The sequence below is a fragment of the Helianthus annuus genome, chromosome 8 (assembly GCF_002127325.2).
Source record: "Helianthus annuus cultivar XRQ/B chromosome 8, HanXRQr2.0-SUNRISE, whole genome shotgun sequence".
Taxonomy (NCBI): domain Eukaryota; kingdom Viridiplantae; phylum Streptophyta; class Magnoliopsida; order Asterales; family Asteraceae; genus Helianthus; species Helianthus annuus.
In genome coordinates, this window is record NC_035440.2 from 62,138,210 (window position 1) to 62,159,083 (window position 20,874).

Here is a 20,874-nt window from a genome sequence, read left to right on the forward strand (position 1 = left end):
AGAAAAAGGGGGACATAAACCCATTGGGTTGTCTCGTTGTTCGTACGCAGAACAACCCAGTCCCATTGTAGTAACTAGGACATTCCTGTCACTAGTCATGAAAATCATGCACGTTTGTGAAGATACGCGTTTGTTTTGTAAAACCGGTATATTTAGTATAAACCGTTCGTAAACCATTTGAGTTCCTTGAAATCCATTCGCAATATGGTTTAGAAATATGAGTTTTCGTTCAACGAAAAGTTGTTTATTTTTGCAAAACTTGCATGTCTTTCCACCCCCGAAAACATTTATAAAAATGTAAAACAGTAAAAAGTGGGGGTTATGAACTCACCTTGATATTCCTGTGCAAAGCTAGCTTAGTGTGATTCCGTAGTGTCATCCCACGAATGTGAACTTGCTAGCGTGCAACTAACGCATTCCTAATCAAGGAATAATTATAAGTTTTCTAATTTAAACGTAGCTAAACTACGTGTCCGAGCTCTACCGAATCGTTAACTAAACGATTCTATAAAGGCGTTTCTATTTTGGTTGAAATAACCAAACTATTGTTAGTTGATCCCGTTTTTAATCGGGATAAACCTATGTCACGAAATCGACTTAGTTTTCGAGTGTGATAAGATATATATATATATATATATATATACATACATATGTTCTACATCGCGACATTTGGGATATAAACTCCGAGTTCAGTCCTTTGAAATAAATATAAAAACTATATTTAGTTTGTAAGAAAGTTTCAAGTCGACGCTTATAATAAACATAGACAATTATATTTATTTCACAAAATAACAAGAAGTAACGATGTTGAAATAAATATAAACAATTATATTTATATTATAAAAATTATACGAATTACGACGTTTTAAGAAATATAACTAACGATAGTTAGGTTGTGAATGTTTCCGAGTTTTGCGCGTTTAAAATAAATATAAAACAATTATATTTATTTTAATAAAATATCGGTTTTTCGTTACTTATAGCGTCGTATAAATAACCACGTCTTTTTATTTATTCTATAAGAAAACTTGGATTTCAACAAGTATCGTTTAAACAATATATTTATATTTTGTATTTTCGGATTTTACGAAAAACGAACAGAGTTTCCTCTGTTTTTGGAATAACCCGACAACAGTTGTCGTATATTTTTCAAAATTCAACAATAACTCAACGCAAATAATATATATGTATAAAATGTTCGTCAAGTATGCCAAAAATTAAAGTAATTCACTAAATGCATTCGGTTCGAGCTCGGTCCGTGTAAAAATATAAACCATCTAAACGATAAGACGAAAAATTCGCGTCGATAAACTTTACCGCGTCTCGTGTTGACTGAGTTTGACCTCAGTTGACCGAGTTTGACCAGACCCGAGTTGATGTTTGACTGGTGTTGACCAGGTGTTAACCTGTTGACTAACAGTTGACCGCTGTTGACTGGGGTTTGACCAGTTGACTTTCGTTGACCATCTTTGACTGAACCAAGCATAACCCGAAACACCACCAAATCTGAAGCTGAACCGAGTTCAGCTCTTGAACCGAAACGGGACTTGACCCGACACTTGAATGACCTTGAACTGAAATCCAGTGTGCTCCGACATCGAACCAAAACTCGAACCGGCTGAGCCGCGAAATCTGAACCGAAACAGATCATCATCTTCAGCTTAACATCACCGTCATCATCAGTCATCTTCAACCCTCGGTAAATAAAACGACATTATCTTCACAAAAAAAAGAGAATAAAAGAAATAAACAGAGGGGAGAGGTTTACCGAAAGGATCATCGGAAAACTTGGTCCGAAATGCTACAACCGCCGCCTCTCACGGCGGCGCCACCACCTCCACCGTCTTCATCATCCTCGATCCTCACTGCCACTACCGCCGCAGGGGGGGGCGTCGTTGCCTCTGGCAACACTTTCTTCTCCAATCTCTTCCTCTCTCTTCGATCTGAGACCCAAGTGTGGGTGAAACGGTATAACAAGGAGGGTTTAAGGGGGTGTGTGTGTGTGTCGGCCGACAACGTCGCCGAAGTGCCGCCGGGGCGGCGGCTCTGGTCGTCGAAATCAGAGATCGAGAGAGAGGGAATAGGGGTGTTAGTGTGATAGTGGTGCAAGGAGGAGGTAGGTATCACGTGTTTGGGGAGTGTGGCCGGTCGGAATGTCGTCGCCGGAGAACCATCTGGTGGCCGGATTGTTGAGAAAGAAGGTCAAGTAATAGAGTGTTATTGGTGGTAGTTTGAAGATATTAATTGTTGTGAACCCACCATAAGTTGGATAAAAAGAATTTATGTTACTTGCAAGAAAACTCAATTAATAATTATAGGGATGGTGGAGCCGATTTGGACAGATCCTCAAGCAAGTGGGATTGTTTGTTTGACTTATATGGTAAGACACTCAAGTTGGTGGAGCATGGTTTTACATCCTCATGTATAATGCTTATAAAAGGCATATAAAGAGATTAACGAAGAATAAAAAAAAATATTGGCATGGGAAAGTAATCAGCCAAGAGTATGCAAGAGTATGGAGTCAGGATGTGAAAAAGAAACTTAAGATATATCTGACCATCATCTGTCATCTATTATTATGGATGGCCATTTTGAAATCAACAAGGCACATCACACAAATAGTATGGTATTTTTCTTATTTATAAAATTAACATCTTATAAAAGATAGAAGCTGACCGCTTGGCTGATTAATATTTTTAGACACTTAAAATTAATATATAAAGAAAGTATATCCATTTTAAAAGCTTATAATTTCACATTTAGTCATTCCAAACTCCCATATTGTAACCCTTACATAAGAGAATAGTGGTTACGTAGACTTTGTGCCATAAAAACATTTGGTCTATCTTTTGCTCTAAAGTTGACCGTCGAGATATACAACCAACGTTGTTTATAAACATTGACGCAATATAAATATAATTTATAAATACATACATATTAAAGTTCAAATATCGCAACTGAAATCGTTAGTTAAATAACGCGTTCGTTCGTCATAAGTTATTATTATCTACAAATAATAATAATAAATTAATTCTTAGCATGTATTATTCTAAAATTAACAAGGGTCGAAATTTACGGGTTGTCAGTATTTCATTCGGTGTCAGTTCGTTACCGTTTAACGCTCGTCAGGTTTTCCCGCAAACCACCATCCGCATATTGTGAAGCCGAATAGACATTCCTAGGCGTTACGAAGGCCTAATTAGATTTATTTGTGTCTTAAACACTATTTATTATCGCCTTAAACATTTGTTAATTGCGTATTTAGAAGCCGTTAATTACCGGTTGTCACAAAACCTAAGTTGAAGGGTGGTAACTACTATGAGAATGAGCTTTGGTGCAGTTCAGGAGCAAGTGGTAACGAGAACAGAGGAAAATTTCTGATGACCACAACACCACAATTGATTTCTTGCCATTTTCCAGCTCAAAACGCATGTTCGTTTTTTGATGCAGTTTCGCACGTTCACTTTATGTTTGGTAACTGTACATATTTGACAACTATGATTGTATTGGCTTACAATGGGTTCTCATTATGTTATTAAACTTGCAGGAACCTCTACTATCATCTTAGAAAGTATTTGGTGTAAATGAGCCCTTTCTACCACTTCAAGGACCTTTACTTCTTAACTTAACTTGAGTTCAAGTTATCCGACTAAGTTTGGAAAGTATTTGACTAAGTATCTGATGAAGAAGCGGATGATGACATGGATATGACGTACAATTATTACATTTTATATGTTAGGTAGTTTTATGACATGTTTGTGAATTGTGACTTAAAACGAACCCGGATTGTGACGCTTGTGACGTTTATGCTTATGTTTTTTTTGAAAGGCAACCATTTATGCTTACGTTTATGCTTATTAGTTTATGTTTATTTAGTTTTTGTGTGTCGTGAACCGGAAATTGGCAGGTTTGTATTGAAAATACAAGAAAAAAACGTTTTTTAAGCATAGCGACGACAGGGAAATAGTGACGATTGCGACAACAGGATAACAACGACGATTTATATCATAATATCAAAAGACGGTGTTCATCAAGTATATCAAATTGAACACCAAAAGACGGTGTTCATCAAGTTTAAGCCGGTGTTCAAATTGAACACCGTCTAATAAGACTTGATTTTAAACCGATGCAATTTAAGACGGTGTTGAAAACACCGTCTTAAAACCCATATCACTGTTTTGTAGTAGTGATATACACTAAATTTTTTTTTCAAGGGGTGCGCCCGCCCACCTTGGCGAAAGGGTGGGTCCGCCCCTGTTTGTTGTTGTAGAATTATGATGTTGTAATGATGATGCAGATGATATGATGTCATTATGATAACATCATGTCTAATCATTCCCGCTCTCTACGCACCGTGCCATACCGAATCCTAGCCCGGTCTAACATTACCTAGATAAACCTAGCGAAACCTTTGTCCGATATTTTACAGACTCAAGACATTAGACATTATACATACAACTTGATTTCTATCTATGGCCACACGAATAGTGCACTAACATTCATTACTTAATTCTTCGGTGCTTGGTTGACTCCTCTCCTCGTAATACTCGCAAATTGCACGTCTCTCATCCTCCAGAATCAGGTTATGCAAAATAACGCACGCCGTACATCAAATTTCGAATTCTAGGTTTTTCCATAATTCTACATGGCACTTTCAAAATGTGCCACTTGATTGCAAAACACCAAACTCTCGTTCGCCGTCCTTTCCTGCCGTCATTTGAGCCCCGATAAACTTACGTTGCTTTTCATCTAACGTCGCTCCCAGGGTAAATGATTTTATGAACACAGCCCAACCCGGGTATATACCGTCCGTTAGATAATAACCATATTTATACTCCGCACCGTTTACAAAAAAAAGATCCTTTCAGCCCAACATCGTTCATATGGTCATTTAAAATGGTTGATTGGTTTAGAATATTTATATCGTTATTATTTCTAGCAGACATACCAAAGAATGCATGCCAAATCCAATTAAAATCTTGAGATGCAACCGCTTCGAGCATCATAGCTCATTTTTTTTTGAAATCCGCTACTGTGTTGCCCCGCCCACGATGTTGGACAATTTTCCCACTCCCATGTTATACAATTTAAACTGCCGATCATCCCTAGGAAACCACATTGCTCTTCATGAGCCTCCAAAAGTTGTTGTATGTCACTAAATGTAGGTTTTCTCAAATATTTTTTAAATATAGTTTGACAAGACACGCACAAAAAATGGAGTCTTTCCCTCGCTACCCGTTCCAACATTGTTTAATATTCATCCATAATGTCGGAAGCCGTCCCATAAGCCAATTGTCTAAACGCGGTCGTGACTTTTTGTAGCGTACTAAATCCTAAACGACCACACACATCCTTTCTTTATCGAAAAAATTCATATTTACTTGATAAATCATTCGGTATTCTTAGAAATAATTCACGGCTCATACGAAATCGACGTTTAAAGGTACTATCATCATAAGTAGCGTTCAGTGAAAAATAATCACTTACCAATAAATCCTGTGCGGTAACTCGGTCATGTAATATGTATTTTCTCCTCTTGGGTTCCGAGAAGCAACCTTCGTCTTGCATTATAGTTTGAACCACCTTTTGAACCGCTGAAATTATGAGTGCCGGTCCGTCGTTGTCTGACGAAGAAGAAGAAGAAGAAGAATTGGAGCCTTCCATTTTTTTACAATTATATAAAGTTTAGGAGAGAAATGGGAAGTGATGAAGTGTGTCGTTTTTTGCCTTTAACGCCGGTGAAAAATCCCAAGCCCATATAACAACGCAATGAATAACGCAGGAGGACGATGTAGAAGTGCGGGCGTTGATTGGCAACAACAACGAGAAAGAACGCCCACACCGTGTGATCTTTTAATAACTTACATTTTGGATAAAAGATCAAATACAAATACCCTTATCATACAAAACGTACGAATAGGGTGAAAAGGTAAAAAAACGCTGTGGCATTTTTGTAACTATTTACTCGTAAAGTAATTATAAAAATTATCCCACAAATGATCTTTCAGGGTAATTTTTATCTGGTAGGGTAATTTTGTAAAATGTTCTTGTAGAGTAATTTTGATCTTGTTGAGTAATTTTGTAAAGTATCATAATTACTCTACAAATGATCTTGTATGGTAATTTTGATCTTGTAGGGTAATTTTGGAGTGTATCATAATTACTCTACAAATGATCCATCTTGTAGAGTAATTTTGATCTTATAGGGTAATTATCAAAATTACTCTACAAGTGTATCAAAATTACTCTGCAAATTACGAAAAAGCCATCATGTTTTTTTAGCTTTTTTATGTCTTTCGTACGTTTTATATGATAAGACACTTTATACGTGAACTTAACCCTACAATTTGACTCTCCGTGGAATTCTAAAAACATATAGACCTACGTTTGAAACAAGGACTTGAATTCCATCTCAATATAACTCTCCAAACAAAATAAAAGGTTGATACTTGGTTCCCTTTTGCAACGACTGGAGAAAAGAAAATAAAAAGCAATTTGATTTGCTTTTGTGAATCAATCTTCAGACGCACAAGCAGAAGATCCGATATTCCAACTGCGAGTGCAAGTAAACTTTTGTTTCTACGATTAGAGCATCCCTAATAAGGGGTGTTTTTTGATGTTTTTATTGTGCCAAGGTGGCATTGCCCCACCAATAACACACATTCTCTCTCTTTGCCTCATATTATCATCAAAAAACAACACTCTCTCTCTCCTCTCTCCTCTTTCCTCCTTCCCACTCACAACACCTTTCTCTCTGCTCAAATACATGTTTTTTCATACATACACCAACACACCTTCTCTCCTCCACCTCACACCCTCTCTCATCCACCTCACATTTATCTCTCCTTAAAAACATCAACATACATCATATTGTGGATGCTCTTATGCAAAAAGGTAAGTAAAGTTTTGAACTTTATTTTTTTTAGATTAAGATTTTTGTTTGATATTGTTTCAAACAAATCCGATTTCGTGGTTAACGATCATCTAGCGAGATCGTTCGTGGAACCAATGCGTCTTTCTTGGTAGTCACGATTCTTTAACTTTATTTTGACCTATTTTGATTGTAATGAGATCACTGGTGGAATCGGTCTACAACTGAACCTTGTGTACGTGTTTCCGCTGCGTTCAATTTGTTCTACAAATTGACAAAAAAGTATTTTCTAAAAGGTACACGAAATTCTAAGAGCCCTAACATTTTGTTGATACTAGTGAACCCATAAGAGTATGTGTAATAGGGCGGTATCCCACAAATGGACCATAGCGCCCCATGGCGCCCGTGAACACCAAAACAGGGGGCGCTATGGGTTTGAAAATTTGAGTCCCCGTTATATACATAGCGGCGTGAAGGAAGGAAGATTCAAAGCCCCACTCACACACATACATACATATACATACATATATACAAAACCCCCTACGTATATAACCCCACTACACCCTCTTGTGATATAAAGCCTCAAAAAGTCCCTCTCTTACGCGTTTCGCCACTTGTCGCATAACGCCCCACAAAGGGCTTTACGACTACACATGGCCTAACACACCAAGGGTCTGTTTGGTTTGGGGTAATGGAATGGACGAGATAATGGAATAGACGAGTTAATGGAATGGGCGAGGGATGCAATGGATCATTACCATTCCATGTTTTGTTTGGTTACCTTCGGGAATTGTATGAATTATTATTGTGTATTGTTTGGTAGACAAAAAGAGACAAAGGAATAAAATCCATGGTGAGTGGTGGTTGGTGGCGGTGGAGGTGGAGGAGATGGCGGGTGGGTGGCGGTGGTGTTGATAGCGGGTGGCGGATCTAGTGGGTGGTAACGGTGGCAGGCGTCATTGGTGGTTGGTGGCAGCGGTGGCTGGTGGTGGTAATGTCGGTGGGTGGTGGTGGTGACGGTAGCGGTGGCCTTCGGGGTGGCGGTGGTGGTGGGTGGCAGCGGTGGCGGGTTACGGGTGGCAGCGCCGGTGAGCATCGGTGGTCGGTGGTGGTGGCGGGTGGTAGCGAGAGTGGTGGGTTATGGTGTTGTTAATGAAGGGTGCAAGATGGGATGGAATGAAAAAAACATGGGGGGAATAAGTTTCTTCTTCCATAGTATATGCTAGTATATGCTGACCCGGTTCTATAACTGTAAGACCCTTATAACCATTTGATAATTTATATAATATATAACCCGTTTAAAATGTCGTTTTTACAAAACATGAACCAAACGACATTTACATATAGTTAAAAAAACTTCAAACGATATTTACAATGTTTAAGACATCCCAAACAAAACGGTTATAATTATTACACATAAGTTTCGTGACAAAAGAAACGATTTTATTTGCGGAAGCTTTGCCATTTGTGTGTTCGGTCCTTGAGTGTGCTTGATCAACATCCGCAAGTTTCTACCTGTTACCTATAACCAAAATCATCAAATATTAGGTATGAGATATTATAATATGTATTTACAAGTCCCTGAGCTGAAACAAACACCGAACAACAATATCGCAGCCATTTAGGCTTGTCGCGGGGCGCGACCGAGGTGGGCCGAAGCCGTCGCAGGCCGCGAGCACCTTTGCATGACGCGACGGTATGACCTATTCTTGTCGCGTGATGTGGCACCCTTATTTTAACAGCGAGTTCTGATTTAGACCTGCATATTTTTCAGCCAACCTTACTTTTACGCAAATCATCATAACTTCTTCGTTATTGATCCGAATTGGGTTACGTTTCTTCCTACGTGATCGTAATTCGGTCATCTACACTATGGACTAAAAATCCAACTTTTATATGAACATTTATTTTAAACTTTTAGGTCTCGACTTATGAAAAACTTCATAATTATTTGATCCGTTCATTAACATGAATCATAAACTTAGTTTTTACCTTCCAAAGTTCTATACAACTAACATATATAACACGCCTAACATAATGGTGCATTTGAATTTGTCTGATCGTACCTATATAGATCTAGTTATATTCTATAATATTTTGATGTTTTTATACATGTAATCTTTCCGGATTACATCAAAACATCCTATTGACCCGTTTAGCTTTATTAGCGGAATTCATCGCTTTCTTTTTCCAAAGTTCATTACTTTGGTTGTTTTGACCCGTTTGGTTTTCTTAACGACATTCGTCGTTTTATGTACCAAACATTCGCCGATTAAGTCCAATTGACCCATTCGACTATTCTAGTGAGATCCATGACTTTCATTATAGAATCATAACTCTAATTTCTGAGTTAAATTATTCGGTTTGTCTTTACGGAAATCCACCGTTTTGACAATTTACGAAATTTGTCACAAGACATATATTGTTCAATAACAATTGAAATAAATAACTAACAATTTCTATGAAGCATATAGCCACGTACCTTTAGAGCTTTCCTTTCAACCGATTATCCGCTCCGCCTTGGTTACTAGACGATCCACCCAAATTGGCTATAAAATTTAATTCGAATATATCACTTAGAACTCATGGTTCAATATTCGCCATATAACACTTCTAGTTAATCAATTAAGTGATTACTTCATATTTTTCAAACATTCTGGTTCACTTAGACATTTTATCGAACAACTTAAAGGCGAGATCATAACACTAACATGATTATGTTCATAATTAACAAGTTTCCCATATGAATTCATCATGTTCAATATCCCATGTCTAGTATGAATGAAACAACACTCAAATTGGCATCATAACATTCGATTAACATCAAGTATCACAAGAATTCAAGTATCTTCACAAAATCCATATAACCACACCTATGATAACATTGAATTCAGTAGATTATAACATGAAACTATCAATTTCTTGTCTAAGACTTGTTCTTAGGATTATAATCATCCTAATTTAGTCATAACATCAATCAGTTCTCTAATAATTTCAATTATGAGAATTTAAGAATAATCAAAACATCATCATGTATCAAAATTAAGCATACCTTTCGATCTCCTAATGTTAGTGATCAAGATTCTAGCTTAAGATTGAATCCTGATTGAATTCTTCTTTGACTTTTGAAGGATTTAAGTAAGGTTAGGGTTTCGAGATGAAGTCTCTGTTTCTCCTATGGTTTGGCCGATCCCAGCTCACACACAAGTTGTGTGAGTTTTGAGTTTAAAACACTTGTTTCAATTTGCCCAACTTTAGTCCATCTAAGTTATTATTTTATAAAAATGGCTGAAATTCTTTGATTTCTCATCTTTTTATAACAAGATTTTAACTAGGTTTATTATTCCTAATTTAAAATCTCATTATTTTATTTTCAACACGCATATATTTATATATATTTAAAAATTTTAAGGGTGTTACAATAACCATAGAATTCCATTGTTAAAAAAAAAAATTTACATACATTATTAGAATTTAGAAGCCAAGATGGACAGATTTCTTTTGTTCCTTTGTAGCTCCTGTTCTTTCGGGTTGAATGGTACTACCACTTGGACTCGTAATTGGTCTTTGACTCTTTGTGGATTACCAAAGGGAGGCTTGATGGTTCCTTTTGCAATCAATTCCATGAACTCGTTTGCTTCCTATTGCGTATGAAAAACATTCACAATATTAAACACAATTAAATACTTCATTATCGACACTTGTTTAAGGGTAGATTAATTCATGTGTTAAAGTTTTCATTTGGGCATACTCATATGCACTTTATATGTTTAACGTGAATTTATTTAGTGTGGTTACGGATTATATACGCATTTGGAAATATACATTATAAAATCATGGGTGGGATCTATACAAATTAAATTAACTTACTTAATGTAAAAAAGTAGAGTAATTGTTAACTTGGGTTCGCTCACTTGGTATATGCCTTTTTAGAGGGAGGTCTAGATTCAAAACTAGGCAAAGAAATAATTTAAAATAATTGGTGTAAAAGTAGAGTAAAAATAGCGTTACCGCTAAAAAAACTAGAGTAATTACAGTACAAGAAGTAAGTAGAGTAAAAATAATTAATGTATTTAAAAAAAATCAAATACCATAAAAAACCAATATATATTTTTCTTTTTCTCATAAAAGTCCCTCAATAATTTTTTGTACGTAAAAAACCAACATACTTTCTGTTTTATCTCACGAAAGTCGCTCAACAAATTTTTTTGAACATTAAAGTCCCTTCACATAAACAAAATTACGACAAAAACTTTTTTTTTTATAACTTGCTACATGAAGTTATGTTTTAACCTAAGATGTGTTTGAAAATTCATAGGTCATTGGTACAGAACTTGAAACAGTTAAAACGAAAATCAAACAAAAAATGATTTAAACCCAAACCAAATAAATGAATTCAGATTATATGTAGCCCAATCAACCGAGTAACCAAAGTAAATCATACTTTATATTTAGTCGAATAAACCCAATTATATGAAATTGTTGTATTCAGTTGAAACCGAAAACCAAACCAAATTCGAATGCGATCTGTAATTCAACTTTGAAGTACTTAACTTCTGTTTGTTTTGGTTCGATTTTCGAGTTAACCAAGAAAAAAATTTAACCGAATAAAAGAAACCAAATAATCGAATAAATTGAAAAGAACCGATGGACACCTCTAACGGTTTCAAACTGATTAAATTACTTTTCTCATGATTTGTTCAACTTTAACATGTGAATGGATTTTAATGTTCAAAAATTATTGAGGAACTTTTGTGAGACAAACAGAAAGTATGTGGATTTTGTTGGAAAAATAGGTGAAAAATAGCATTTTTCACAAATATAGGAAAATGATTTTTTCCTATTTTGGACTAGAAATAAATATAATAAAATGAGCGGGTTTTATATATTTATTTGTGGGTTTGTGTTCTATGTTGGAAGAGCTTCGCAACGAACTAAACCACGTCCAAAACCGAGCTAAGATGAATGAGATATCGATGCTCAAAGTTGGGTGTTTGAAACACTGAATGCTGAAACAAAAGGGAAAGTAGCACCTTGTCCCACATCGGAGGAGAGATGGAACTTAAATGGGTATTTAAGGTGGAACTTCCATCCTTATTGTTTCATGGAAGCACACACTAGTGTCCTCGCGAAGGGTGCAGACCCTAACTCGCACTCGCACACGCTCGCGCGCGTGGCGTGGGCGATAAGGCGCAATGTGGCACTTTGATGGCGCACTTTGCACTTCGCATCGCCGCGAGCCACTTGAGAGCTGCCTTTATATTTTTGACCGTGTGCACGTGGTGGAGCACAAGGGTTGCAAGGACCAAGTGGTAGGTGATGTGGCGCATGACGTGGCAGTCATGCGCATGCGCGCGCGAGTACACATGGCACGGAGGCGCGCGATTGCGCATGGTGCATGGGGGTCTGATGTGACGTGCGCGGCGCACCGAAGTGAGCCAAAACGGCGCGACTGTGTGGCGTGCTCGTAGAGGCTCACAGGTGACGTGGCGCACGCGCGCATGGAAGTGAGCCAAGAGGACGCATCGCGCATGGGCGTGCAGACCTGGGCGCGCGCGCACCATAGTGACTTGCGCACGCACGCGCGCGCAGAAGCTTTCAGCATTGAATGACAGTGCAGTTTCAGTCTAGCTTCGTAACTGACGAGTTAACAGGCTTTGACTGAGAATTAAATGACGTATTAAATTGCATTGAAGACGTTTAATGCAATTTAAACCTCTCATTTAATTCGTTTTTGGCTGTTTCAAACTAGGAGCTGTATAAATACAGCTCCATACCTTGCTGTAGAGGACTCGAACGTATACCAGCAACACAACAGCAATTCACTTTCTCTCCACAGCTTTTCTAATCTCTCTCTTGCAGTTTCAAAGTAACCTTCGGGTTGTAGGCGAGCTCCGGCAGTACTACTGCTCCGGCTGTTGTACCCTGGGAAACAAAACGAGTACTCTTGGGAGACTCGGAATTTGTTTTAAGAGAAGCGTGTGTACACGTGACTCAGTCCCTCTGCTTCTACCCCCCTTCTTGTATTGTCTTTTATTTCAGTTGTAATTGTAATAGTTGTTAGCCTTTTATTTCTGTATTGTAATCAGTTAATAAAATTTGTTTATTTTATTTATTATTACGCGAACGGTTCCTACAGATTTTTTACGTGCATAATTTTTTTGAAGGACTTTTATAGGAAAAATAAAAAAGTATATTAGTTTTTTTATGATATTTCTCCTTTAAAAAACAATAGAGTTAATTATTTGTACAACTAACTCTTTAAATTAGTTATATTTCATCCTAACACTATAAATATAACCTTAAAAACTATGACTTGTGTTTTGAAGGGCAGTCAGCCAGTCACATTTTATAATTTTAAAAGCGAATATTATTCAGTTTGGTAACAGTAACACAAGTACACTACTGCTCCTGAAATATTTAGAAAAAAAAAAAAAACTGTATATTAAAATCAAAGATATAAATCTTACAAGCACAGGATAAGGTGCATCATGATCATGCATTCCGGTTGCTTTCCCTGCTTTTTCCTAAGAATTGGAGTGAAATACAACTTATATAAGTGTTAAACAAAAATCCATAGGTGGATTGAAGTAATAAAATAAAAATAGGAAGCTTACTGTTCTAAAATAGACACTCATATTGTAAAATTTGAATTTCAAATGTTTTATCTTATATACTCATAATGAGTAAATCAGTAAACTAGTTTCGTTTAAATTTATTTAGATAAAGGGTAGATCGACTGGTTATGTTGCTACCTACTTTTTTAATGGATTCCTAATATATTATATATATACGGGAAGGATGCATCAAAAAGTAAATTTTGTCTAAGTAGCCTAAAATGTGATGATGTTATGTGACACTCCATATAAGTAGGAAGGAAGGGCATTTTGGTCCTTATAAATAGGAGTGCAAAAATGACATGTGCAACCTCTTTTATTTTCTGAAAAATACAATAAAAAAATCCACTACAAAAAATCTAACACAAAAAATGCAGTACAAAAAAATATAGCACAAAAAAATCTAGTATAAAAAATATAGCACAAAAAAATATAACAAAAAATCCAGCACAAAAAATTGAGAAAAAAAAAAACTAAAACAAAAAAATTTAGCACAAAAATATAATACAAAAATCCACCACAAAAATGTGTAGCTTGAAAATATAGGTTGAAAAAGGTGTTAAAACATGTCTACTTAATAAATTACATATAAAAATGTGTATATACTTTTAAAACTGAAGATTACATATAAAATCTCAATCCGATTAATCCTGATTAATCGCTAGTCGGTACTTCATCGACCTACCCGTACCTAGTGATTCTTACAACAATGCTTTTTTGTTCACATTTCACGGTTTCTCTTTCATAATTAAAAAAACATAAACATATATAACCATCTATAAATAGATGTCTTAGTATCAAATAGCTTATCCAGTTTACATAAGTAGATTAGGCATTCCAACTTCATGGAATACAGTAACCTGCAGGTAAAAGCTTTTTCTGCCTCTGTCTCTGCATATAAAATCAACAAACAAAACAAAACTTAGCAAATGATGCCAGATAGTCTTACATTAACTGATGATAGTGTACAAGACGTCGAAGACAATGTTTAGAATAATATATATTAGTGACTTATCGTGTTTTCCTTGAACCATGAACACACATTTCCAGCACAAAAATGTTTCACAATATAGAAATACAACATATTTTTGTGAGTTTTTTTAGTCATTATATTTTATATAGCAATATGGTACTCAAATTAAAGATAAAAACGTTCGATTTTATGGTGAAATTTTATGAAAAAATAATGTCGTATGAAAGTTTAAAAAATGAGGGTGGAACATGCATGCATGTGCCTTGCATGTGGAGAGAGAAAGTCAATAAATAAGATTTTCCCAATATACTGTTACACTCCTCTTTTTTCCTACATTTTCATCATAAACATTGATTTGAAAAATGAATGGTTAAGATTACTTCTCATCATACTTAGGCAAAATAAACTTTTTATTTGATCTTACCCCTATATATATATATATATATATATATATATATATATATATATATATATATATATATATATATACTAGGTTAGAATCTCGTGTAATACACAGTTTGAATTAGTAAATTTTATTTTATTTTTGTAGATTTAAACATATGAGATCATAAAAGGCAAGAGAGGAAAATATGAATCATAACTTTTAAACACATCTATCTATTATACTAAAGCAAAATAAGGGTTGACCATTTGACCATTATGTGGCATATCTCTTTGGCCAGAGAATTCATTTTTTGAGCGCCATTTCTCTATTCTCTCTATTCTCATTCAATTCTCCTTACCGCTTACAATTCCTTCATTCTTCTTTCACACGCTCCTTGGATTATATATGGAAACTTGAATAATTCTTCAATTACTGGAACATCATATGGAAGCGTTTCCAATCTTTTGCAATTAGTCAAAAGGGTTATTCTTCTACCTTGAAACCCTAATATGTTCGAATTGAACCATGATGTTGTGATCGATTCATTGATTTTACAATTACATGATATGGCTGAATGAATACAGATGCTGAAAACCCTTTGCCACATCACCTGGTAAGTTTTTTTTCTCAATCCGTAACCTAATTCACGCAAGTTTCTTATGTTGATTTGTGTTTCATGTCTTTGTAAGTTTCTTATTTACATATTTTGTTCTTATTTTCTATAATCGATTGTTTTGATTCCACGCCGCTGTGCTCTCCAACAATCCCTTCAATAGCGGCTACACAAGAGGATCCCTGATTCCAGTCAAATCAAGAAATGACGTTCAATGAGCCATGAATGGAGCCGAGTATCAGCTTCGTTAAAACTCTGAGGTTTGATTTCAATTTTAGGTTAATTTGATTTCTCATTTGTGTTTTATTTTAGATCTGGTTGCTGTTTCGATTTTGCATTTATTTTTCACCATCTAAACGAAGTAGAATAACCCTAAATTTATAATGGGATAATCGGTTGTTGATTCTGAGATGATGCACAATTAAGTATTGGCATGTTCTGTGGTGAACATGATATCATGTCCGACACATTTTCTTATGATCGATTTCTAACAAATTTTTCATTGTACATGATATGATGTTGTCGGTGGGTTTTGTTCAATAGTTAAACTGGAATGCTTTCTTTTGATAAATTATAGTGTTATACTAACCCCTTCGACGTATTCATTTTATCATGTTTATTGAGAGTATGAATAAATTTCCTTTATTCCCTCTTCATCATGCTCTATAAACCCTAAAGGAATCAACACCGGTTACCGATTGATTCATTATGATGGAATGACTGATCTTTCAAATGTCGTTGATGAAACAGCAAGCAGAGTCCGAATCATGGTGAACGCAAAGCTGAAGATAGCCTCAATCAGGTATAAAATTCATCGATTATGTTTCAACCCAGTTGATTTGCGATTGTTGTTGATGTCTCTATGTGATTCTCCTCTATCTCCGATCCATTCACAAACCCAAGATTTCAATCTAAAGCAACTGACGATCTTTACTTTATGTATCATTCATATATGTTCGTATTTTAGGGTTTTTTAAACAACTGTTATTTAATCTAAAATCTGAATCTTGAATCGTGTTTGATTTTTTTTTTAAATGCTCATCTTTTAATCTTGAATCATTTTTAGTGATCTTGATTGACTCTCAAAGAATAGTTCAGGTACTAAAATGTCCAATTTTGAAACCTAGGGACTAAAAGGAGAGTTACAGTGATAGTTCAGGGACTAAATTATTAACTTTTTTTGGTCAATTGGACTTGATTGACCCTCAAAGAATAGTTCAGGGACTAAAATGTTCAATCTTGAAACCAAGGGACTAAAAGTGGAATTACGATTATGGTTCAGGCACTAAATTGGGGCGTAACTCTAATAATAATATAATTTTTTAAGGTTTTATACTTTAAAAATACACTTCTAGCGACATTTGACCCGTTTGACTTGATCCTTTAGTTAGCATTCTTTATTTATATTTCCAACTTGATTTGTCCCATTCGTAAGTAAACGGGTCGAAAGTTTCCCTCATTGATTAACGTCTCTATATTTGAGCAGGCAAAAGGATAGTTTAAACAAGGCGATGAGTGCCAAGGGGTACGAGGAGAAGGTGCCAGCTCATATCAAAGAAGAAAATGTTGCAAAACTCGCCTCATTGATGCAACAGATACTCTCTGAATCTTGAATCGTGTTTGATGTTTTTTTTTAAAAATGCTCATCTTTTAATCTTGAATCATTTTTAGTGATCTTTATTGTATTTATCTTGAAGAGCGGTTAAAGAAGTGTTTCCTGTTTACAACGAATCGAATATGATTTGTCGCCAGCTTCCTAATAGAAGTGATGAGGTATGATTTTTTTTTATTTAAGTATAAGTGAGGAGGTATTTATTTATTCACAGTTATTTACAGGAGTTGCTGATTAAATCACTGAATGCTACTGTTGACACTAATCAACAAGCTCAATCGTTCGTTGAAGCGTCGTTGAATCAACTTCTCTCCAGTTTGGTATATGCGTGTTTTGTTTGTATGGTCTAACTGATGTAGTGTTTGGATTATTTGGTTACTATGAGAATATAGATATATGTTTTATTGTGATTTGTAGTTGTTTCATGATGTGTGGTTTCTCGGAGGCTAGAATCTGTAAGTAATAATATTTAATTTCCATTTGAAGGTTAACAAGATAGTGGAAAAAATATGTATCTTTCTTCTTCTTTTTTTTCTGAATTCTTTATGACGAAAGTGACATTTGTTTTTTTCTGTATCTTTCTTTTTTTCTTTTTTGTGATCGATTTCTAACAGATTTTTCATTGTACATGATATGGTGTTGTCGGTGGGTTTTGTTCAATAGTTAAACTGGAATGCTCTCTTTTGATAAATTATAGTGTTATACTAACCCCTTCGACGTATTCATTTTATCATGTTTATTGACAGAGTATGAATACATTTCCTTTATTCCCTCTTCATCATGCTCTATAAACCCTAAAGGAATCAACATCGGTTACCGATTGATTCATTATGATGGAATGACTGATCTTTCAAATGTCGTTGATGAAACAGCAAGCAGAGTCCGAATCATGGTGAACGCAAAGCTGAAGATAGCCTCAATTAGGTGTAAAATTCATCGATTATGTTTCAACCCAGTTGATTTGCGATTGTTGTTGATGTCTCTATGTGATTCTCCTCTATCTCCGATCCATTCACAAACCCAAGATTTCAATCTAAAGCAACTGACGATCTTTACTTTATGTATCATTCATATATGTTCGTATTTTAGGGTTTTTTAAACAACTGTTATTTAATCTAAAATCTGAATCTTGAATCGTGTTTGATGTTTTTTAAAAAAATGCTCATCTTTTAATCTTGAATCATTTTTAGTGATCTTGATTGACTCTCAAAGAATAGTTCAGGTACTAAAATGTCCAATTTTGAAACCTAGGGACTAAAAGGAGAGTTACAGTGATAGTTTAGGGACTAAATTATTAACTTTTTTTGGTCAATTGGACTTGATTGACCCTCAAAGAATAGTCCAGGGACTAAAATGTTCAATCTTGAAACCTAGGGACTAAAAGTGGAATTACGATTATGGTTCAGGCACTAAATTGGGGCGTAACTCTAATAATAATATAATTTTTAAGATTTTATACTTTAAAAATACACTTCTAGCGACATTTGACCCGTTTGACTTGAATCTTTAGGTAGCATTCTTTATTTATATTTCCAACTTGATTTGACCCATTCGTAAGTAAACGGGTCGAAAGTTTCCCTCATTGATTGACGTCTCTATATTTGAGCAGGCAAAAAGATAGTTTAAACAAGGCGATGAGTGCAAAGGGGTACGAGGAGAAGGTGCCAGCTCATATCAAAAAAGAAAATGTTGCAAAACTCGCCTCATTGATGCAACATATACTCTCTGAATCTTGAATCGTGTTTGATGTTTTTTTTAAAAATGCTCATCTTTTAATCTTGAATCATTTTTAGTGATCTTTATTGTATTTATCTTGAAGGGCGGTTAAAGAAGCGTTCCTGTTTACAACGAATCTAATATGATTTGTCACCAGCTTCCTAATAGAAGTGATGAGGTATGATTTTTGTTTTTTATTTAAGTATAAGTGATGAGGTATTTATTTATTCACAGTTATTTACAGGAGTTGCTGATTAAATCACTGAATGCTACTGTTGACACTAATCAACAAGCTCAATCGTTCGTTGAAGCGTCGTTGAATCAACTTCTCTCCAGTCTGGTATATGCGTGTTTTGTTTGTATGGTCTAACTGATGTAGTGTTTGGATTATTTGGTTACTATGAGAATATAGATACATGCTTTATTGTGATTTGTAGTTGTTTCATGATGTGTGGTTTCTCGGAGGCTATAATCTGTAAGTAATAATATTTAATTTCCATTTGAAGGTTAACAAGATAGTGGAAAAAATATGTATCTTTCTTTTTCTTTTTTCTGAATTCTTTATGACGAAAGTGACATTTGTTTTGTGATCTTATCGATTGTACTCGGATAGTGTAACCTCCATTTGGGAGGATCCCCCCTTGAAAGTTACTGGTCTGCTCCAATCAGATGCATAGTCGGATGCACAGTGGCGGTTGTAAATGAAGCCCTTTCAGTGTATCTGAAGAATCAAGGAGTTATCGATGTTAACAAGGAGCGAGAGAAGCTCAATGCTAAGTTTACAGAATTACAAAAGTAAGCAAACCTCTTCTTAGTCGTTACATGTTTTCTTTATGTAATAGTAGTAGTAGTAGTAGTAGTGGGACGGGAAATCAATCTTGTGGAATCCATTTTAGGCGTGGAAAGTTGGTGGGTTGGGTAAAATAGTTAATTTCCAAGTTTTTTTGTGTTGTCCGAAATTACACTGATAGTTCAGGAACTAAATTGGGACTTAACTCTTAACTTTTTTTGGTCGATTAGACTTGATTGACTCTCAAAGAATAGTTCAGGTACTAAAATGTCCAATTTTGAAACCTAGGGACTAAAAGGAGAGTTACGGTGATAGTTCAGGGACTAAATTATTAACTTTTTTTTGGTCAATTGGACTTGATTGACCCTCAAAGAATAGTTCAGGGACTAAAATGTTCAATCTTGAAACCTAGGGACTAAAAGTGGAATTACGATTATGGTTCAGGCACTAAATTGGGGCGTAACTCTAATAATAATATAATTTTTTAAGGTTTTCTACTTTAAAAATACACTTCTAGCGACATTTGACCCGTTTGACTTGATCCTTTAGTTAGCATTCTTTATTTATATTTCCAACTTGATTTGACCCATTCGTAAGTAAACGGGTCGAAGGTTTCCCTCATTGATTGACGTCTCTATATTTGAGCAAGCAAAAGGATAGTTTAAACAAGGCGATGAGTGCCAAGGGGTACGAGGAGAAGGTGCCAGCTCATATCAAAGAAGAAAATGTTGCAAAACTCGCCTCATTGATGCAACAGATACTCTCTATCGAGGAAGACACTCAACACATTGATCGCCAAATAGTCGCAAGTTCATAATCATTTTGCTTTCGGGTATATTCTCACTTCTCCATCTTTATAGAGTTTTCAGCGACTGATGTACTAAGATCATCAGATCATTGAGGCATTCAGTGACTATTTGTATATATATATTCAGTTAGATAATTTAAATATTGGTTGGTAACATTTGTCTATTTTGTTGCACTATGGACACTCTTTTGTTATTTTTATCATTTTTCATAAATATTTAATGTGTTAAATATTATTAGAAATGATAATAGTATAGTCTAATTAAAAGGCTGTGGAGTGGGATAGTGAAGTAGTAGTTCCTTAGGGGTCAAAATCGAGTTATCCGAATTATTCTAATCAAGTTTTTCGAATTGTTCTAATTAACTTATTCGAATTTGAAATTTTAAAGCTCGATCGAATTCGAATAATAAGGGTTATTTGAATACGAATCGATTTCGAATTCATTTGAATAAACTGAATTATATAAAAAATTACGAAGAAAAGTTAAAT

General features: G+C 35.2%; 1 long non-coding RNA gene across 1 annotated transcript; it reads right to left on the reverse strand.

Annotated features, from left to right (window-relative positions):
• Window positions 1–8,318: 8,318 nt before the first annotated feature.
• LOC118481293 lies at window positions 8,319–10,060 on the reverse strand. The gene is made up of 3 exons (XR_004865270.1): window positions 9,924–10,060; window positions 9,354–9,420; window positions 8,319–8,393 (listed from the first exon to the last, which is right to left on the reverse strand). It is a non-coding gene; the product is annotated as an uncharacterized LOC118481293 (long non-coding RNA).
• Window positions 10,061–20,874: the final 10,814 nt, after the last annotated feature.